The 7,279-nt window shown below is 33.6% G+C and overlaps 1 pseudogene; it reads right to left on the bottom strand.

The window, feature by feature from the left end:
• Positions 1-3,864: 3,864 nt before the first annotated feature.
• LOC145823844 (methionine gamma-lyase pseudogene) lies at positions 3,865-4,359 on the bottom strand (annotated as a pseudogene).
• Positions 4,360-7,279: the final 2,920 nt, after the last annotated feature.

Genomic DNA, 7,279 nt, shown 5'->3' with positions numbered 1-7,279 from the left:
AAGGGTCAAATGTTGGCACATCTACCCTAATTTCCTCTAAATTCACCACTCGTGTTTTCTCACTCCCACTGATTTCACCATTCTCTAGGAATCTAGCATTACCAGTCACCACTATCCTCGTACTGTGATTAGGACAATAAAATTTGTACCCTTTAGACTTGTCTGGATAACCAATGAAATATCCAGACATTGTTCTTTAGTCCAACTTTTTCTCTTGTGGGTTGAAGATTCTTGCCTCTGCTGGACAACCCAAATATGTAAGTGTCTCAAACTAGGTTTCCTACCAGTCCACAACTCAAAAGGAGTTGTTGGGACCGCCTTACTAGGAACCCTATTTAAGATATACATTGCAGTCTTTCAAGCTTCACCCCACATTAAAATAGGTACAATTGAGTAACTTAACATACTCCTAACCATATCTTTAAGTGTACGATTACGACTTTCAGCAACTCCATTTTGCTGTGGCGTACCAGGCATTGTATATTGAGCACAAATGCCTTTCTTTTCTAAGAATTTGGCAAATGGGCTAGGATTTTGGCCTAACTCATCATATTTACCATAATATTCACCACCTTTGTCTGATCTCACTATTTTAACCTTTCTATCTAATTGTCTCTCGACTTCAGTTATGTACACCTCAAGGATGTCAACAGCCTGAGACTTTTCATGAATTAGATACACATATCCATAACGTGAGAAGTCATCTATAAATGTGATAAAATATTTTTCACCACTAAGACATGGGATGTTGAGTGGCCCGCAAATATCTGTATGAATTATCTCAAGAAACTCATTATTTCTTGTGGCACCTTTCTTGGTGTGTTTGGTTTGCTTTCCTTTAATGCAATCCATACATATCTGAAAATCAGTGAAGTCTAGGTTTTCCAAAATCCCATTCTTTACCAATTTTTCAATTCTATTTCTAGAGATATGCCCCAACCGTCTATGCCACAAGATTGAGGATTTTTTCATTAATTAGACCATGTCTTAAACCAATATTTGAATGCAGAGTTACTAATGATTGTACAAACTCATGATTTAAGGTAATTTTATATAAACCATCACATAAATTACCAGAACCAATCACTTTTGAATTAAACATTAAATTGAGTTTTCCACAATTAAATAAAACTGAATATCCAACACGATCCAATTTGGATAAGGAAACTAAATTCCTAGAAATTGAAGGAACATAAAAAGTGTCTTCTAGATCCATCTGATGACCCGTCTCTAAGATTAGTCGATAGGTTCCTACAATTACGACTTCAGCTTTGAGACGGTTTCCCATATAGACAAATCTTTCACTTTCCTTCGGTTTCCTGGTTGAGAGGTATCCCTACATGTCATTTGTAATGTGGGTCGTGGCCCCAGAGTCAATCCACCACGTATTAGAAGGTACTTCAGCAAGATTTGATTCATAACAAACAAAAGAAAATTTCTTACCTTTCTTTTCGAACCAAGCCTTTCGCTTGCTGCAGTCTTTCTTCACATGTCCCTTCTTGCCACAAAAGTAGCACTTGACAGTGAAACCATTCTTAGCCTGATTTTCTTCCCCAGGTTCATTCCTTCTCTTTGGTGGATTTTTCTTTGATTTTACAAACTTACCCATCTTTTTCTTTATAGCTCCATGAGTTACAGCCAATGCAGTTTGACGTCTTTCCTCCCTCAACCTCACTTCCTCCTAAACACACATATTAGTCAGCTCATTCAAACTCCACTTATCTTTATTGGTGTTATAGTGAATTTTGAATGCACCGAACTGTGATGGAAATGAGTTGAGAATAAACTGCACGAGGAAAGTTTCATCAACCTGCATCCTAAAGTTTTAAGTTTTGCAACTTTGTCGCCATATTGAGGATGTGATTCTAAACTCCTTGGTGGCCATTATATTTCATTGTTGTTAATTCAACCATAATAGTGCCAGCAAGTGGCTTGTCGATCTTCAACAACCTTTAACCAAATTTTACTTTAAGCGTTAGGGTAATGTCACTAAAGAGTCCTTTGGTCAATAACCAAGTAAGATCCCAGGAAGGTCGGAGGAGTCAATATAGCCTCCCTTCTAAGTCCAACCACCTTAGATAGCAAGCTATCTTTTTGACAGATCTTAAGAGGTATTAACACAAGATCTCATAAGTAACACGGAAAAGGCCATAAACAATATACATATCAAAGCTTTGAGAATTATGATGAACTATTGATATCCCATAAGTCTTTCCTTTGGGCAAAACTTAGGTATATCTATTGTCCACTCGTCAAGAATCACTTATGTAGGTCTAAAGTAATTTATGCAATTTTTCAACTAGTCATGTTACCTTTGGGTATTCAATTCTAATCTGTCAAATTACATAAGTTACATTATCCTATCCAGTTTATAATTATTTGAAAGTGACTCTCCTTTGGGCTAGTCTCAATCTCCTAATTATAACTGCAATTGATAATATTATCGACCTTAATGTTACCCTTTTAACAATTCTTTTATGTAGTTCTATATTCATAAGTTTTACAAATCTAGGCCACTTTGGCAGCTACTAAATTAGTAAACCTTATGAATAAGGAACTAACCAACAATATTCTCTATTCATTAATTTTGAGTTATTTAATTATCATTAATTCAATCACAATTTTAATGAGATCATTATTTTATGATTTCTAAAATTTCTTTTATGTGATTGCAATTACCAATATAATAATAATAATAACTCTGCATGAACATGAATATTTATATATGTATTATAACAATTATGAATATCTAAAATAATGGTTAATAAGAATTACACCTAATATGAATTAACCACTTTAATATTTAATATTCAATGTCATAAAATTATATCATGATATCAATTTTAAATCATGAAAATATATAAATATTTAACAATAATAGACAATAAGTGTGCATAATTAAACAAAGCAAAAACATAATCCTCTAATGTGATATAATCAAATAAATATATTTATTTAATAGTCCGAACGATCCAGCAAAATTCTAAAATTGCTTTTAATCTATGCACTTTATCATAACGGCAAGCAATACACTCAATTCAATAACATATTATGATGATTATAAAAATAATTACTATCACTAAAATTGATAATAAATCAAAACATGCATATGAACAGCATATAGAATTATATAAAAGTTTGCACCTAACATATCACAAAACAAAGTGAGTGAGGAAGTCCATGATGTGCATACTTAGTAGAGTGCACATCACATGCCGACAGAGTTCAAACCTTATAAACAAAAGTATGATTTTATGAATAATTATAATTATAATATAATAACAATATTCATAAATATATTATTATTCCAAGGTGTATTGATTCACAAACTAAAGCTCTGATACCACATGTAAGATTTAATAATACATGTAACCATAATAATAATGCGGAATTAAACTTTACAGGATCTTGAATTCAATACAACTCAAGAATAAAACATACCTTTGTCAGCCATTGAATTAGAGAAGTTGAGAAAATACAGGATCTTGAATTCAATACAACTCAAGAATAAAACATACCTTTGTCAGCCATTGAATTAGAGAAGTTGAGAAAATACCCCTTAGAGTTGAACATTTAATTTTGGCTCACCTTCTTCTCTCTGTCTCTCTTAATTGGGATGACTATAAAACTTAAAGTGATGGAAAAAATAGTCATGATATGAAAGGGGAGTCACCCATCCTTATATAGAGGAGAGAAGAGGACCAGATAAACTCTATCAGAAGAATTCCTAATCCATCAAGGTTTCCTTCTTATCTTAGAAGAGTGATTATATTAAAATTCTATTTACTGATCTCAAATATTGACTTTATTTATTTGTGGAGTCCAAATAAATTAAAACATGTAAAAAATATGTAGGCTGTTGGGCTACACTAGAAAATAAATCCAACACTCCATAGTCCCGCTATACCCTATTGACATCCTAACCAAACCAGGCGAAATCCCCGCCATCGCCTTCTCTTGGGCATTCATTTCGCTGCTTGTGCTGCTACCCGAGCACGACATAAGTGTCTCATGATACCCCAAGCTCACTGCCATGAACCCAAACTGTGTTATGTTTTGCAAGTTGTTCATCAACCTGTTTGCCCTTTCCTCTGTTTCCATGTCCACGCATAGTAGTCCACCGTACCCGTACTCTTTGTTTGCCATTGACTTCAACAGATTGTGATCTGGGTGTTCCTCTAGCCCTGGGTAGATGACTTTGACTCCCATTCTCTTCATTCTCTTTGAGTAATTCAAGGCCCTGTGGGAATGCTCTTTCATTCTCAAGCCCAGGTGAGGAATTCTTTCTGATAGTTCAAAGGCTACCTTGGCATTCATGGTTGGGCCTAGTAGCATTAGGGCCCCTTGATGCAGGTCCATCATTGAGTTCACAAGGCTTGCTGGCCCACATATAGCACCTGTCCATTTATCATTTTTGTTGTTGTTATAGTTGTTATAGCCTACACTTTCTAACAATGGTAATACTACAATCCTCCGATTTTTTATTTAGAAATTTACCAAGGCTACGTTCGGTTTGAATTAAAATATTTTACTTATTTTTCGTTGTTTACTTGCACAAAAAGTTGGTAAAAATATTTTTTAAGAAAAATATTTTTGCAACATTTTCTAGAAATTGACTTACTTTTAAAATTTCGTAATTTTTTTTTATAAAATTGACTCACTCACTACCTTTTTAACACATTTAACCTTTTTAAATAAGTATTTTAACTCACTAAAAAGTCAAAAATAACATTTTATTGAATCAAAATTTCTCTTTTAGATAATAAAATATTTTTATTTTAAGTGTCAACCAAACGCCGAAAAACAAAAACATAATCATTTTGTGTAAAATATTTTACGTCGAAAGAAATAGAGCCTAATAAATATTGATTTTTCATACTTGTAATTACCGTTCTACCATTTGACCAATAAATATGGTTCTTACATATGTTCTATAAAAATATCATTTTATTTTCAATTATATAATAATGGCTGTTCGGACATGATTCTAAGAACAATATATGCGAAGATTTAATGATAATGAGTTTATTTATTTATTTTAAAAATAATCTTCTTTAAAATCATGACCCTTTGAAAAATTTATTAGAAAGTTTTTAAATATCATATTTTATACAGTATTTTCAAATAATAAAAAATTGCAGTATATAGTAAAAAAGTTATCATTTATCTTCTAAATATCTTTATTAAATAAGTGAGTAATGTTTTGTGGAGAATTGGCTGTATTGAGGAGAACCAAGAAAGGCGAAAAAGAACAGTCAACAACCAGAAACAGATAAAAATGATGACCCATCTAATGTTGGATGTCATCGCTATGAGCTAGAAAGATATTCCTCCGTCAATAAAGATTGTCCAGGAGAAGACAATCCTAGCAAACAAACATACACATACATGGGTCACATGTGTATATCATATGTGTATGAAAGGGTTCAAGAACGTTATTGGAAAATTCGAAAATTCTTAAAGAACAATTTCGAATTCTTTAGAAGATGATAGGAGACTTAGATTCTTCAATAGTCTCAACTTAAGAGCACAAGAGTAAAAGAGATGATGGAGATAAGTGATTGGGTGGAGAAGAAGGCAAAATGGCTAGAGATAGAATAATGGCAAGGCTCTCCCATAGATCTCCCATGGATCTCCCACTTTCACTCTCAAGCTTGATAATAGAGAAGGGAAATTAGTTCTTTCCCAAGAGTTAAATCTCCAAAACTCATCCCTTGTAAAGCTATGGGTGGATGCTATTTATAGGCACCTCATGATGTAGGATGGAGCCCATGTGCAAGGCATGGGAAATATTCTCTTTAATCACCTTGTCCGAGGAGGTGACCTCTCCGAGGATGAGGAAAACCCCGAAGAGGAGATCAGCCTCTCGGCGAACCCTTCTTCTTAGCCACACCTAATCAATGATTCCCAATCATTCCCAAGGCCCGAGGTAGTCCTAGAGGACCCCCCCGCCGCTAAATATTGCCGAATCTCATGGACCCCCTAGAGTCGTGCTACCTCGATCCAAGTATAGGCTAGTTTAACTGAAGAGTGAATTTATCTCCACTCACCATCCTTGGGATCGGGTCCTTTGTTCGAACTCCATTACGCTCATGGTTCTGGTGCGTAGCTCCCGGAAAGCTCCGAGCGCGCAAGTGTTCTGGGACTCATTAACGGAGCGGCTTCTAGATTGTGTTTGAATCCGTTCGAAGCCAAGTGCTTCGGATCTCTAGGTTCGTAGATTCAAATCCATTTGAGTCCGAACCCGAGTAAGTCTCTAAGTTCGTGGATCCGAACCCTTTCGAGGCCTAGAGCGATTCGGCCCGTTTTTTATGTTGATTAATCCGGGCCCACCCATCTTGGACTTACGATAAATTCAGACCTACTAATTTTGAGCTATTAGACCTAATTAATTTTTTTTAGACTCAGATTAGCTACTCTTACAATATGCATATCTCATACATACAACTACTCTACTCTACTCTTTTATCACTTCCATCATCCATTACGTGATCTTATCACATTCCTACTTGCATAGATTTGTCATGTGACTAAAACACCTTTAGTCTTTAGCTTTACTCCATTTCTCTCTATTATTTCCACAGCAGAGATTAATGGTTGCTCTGCTCACCAATCGCCGCACTATAAAGAGGAAGACATTATTACGATCAATTAAAATACTCTAATTTTTTATTTTTTTATTAAAACCCAACAATGTTGTTGTTGTTGTTTTTTTTTTTTAATATAAAGATAAATTACACTGACTTCTCCTGAGATTTGCAGAAAATGCAAATAATTCCACAGTTTTAATATAATTATGCTAACCTTCTTTTTAGTAAAATAAATCAAAACTAATATAAATAGTATGAAAATACATGGATAAACAAGCGATAATATATATTTTAGTGTAAAAGAAATGACCATATTATTATTTTTATTTATATAACTAACAAATTATTAATGAAATGAAGTTATATATTATGTGATTTAAAATCCTAAAATAATTTAACGTAATTATTAATGAGCATAGATAATATAAGATTTTGGAAAAAAAAAATAATTTATCATCTTCATAAATTATCTTGCAGACCCAATTCCTAACACATATTGTTTACTTCTAGGGAAATACTATGAAAAGGTGTGTACCATGCCCACCTTTACAATTATAAAAAAAAAAAAAAAAATTGACATAATGTTTTACAAGAGAGAACTTGTAATCATCCATGACCTTTTCATGTTTATACATCATGTTTTCTTGCTTGATTGTCATATTTGGGGAGGAAACTTCACAGATTTGAGA

This window comes from Camellia sinensis, chromosome 4 (assembly GCF_055761805.1).
Source record: "Camellia sinensis isolate YWXY chromosome 4, ASM5576180v1, whole genome shotgun sequence".
Taxonomy (NCBI): Eukaryota; Viridiplantae; Streptophyta; class Magnoliopsida; order Ericales; family Theaceae; genus Camellia; species Camellia sinensis.
The sequence above is the reverse complement of the archived record's forward strand: the minus strand, read 5'-3'. Positions and strand labels throughout refer to the sequence as shown.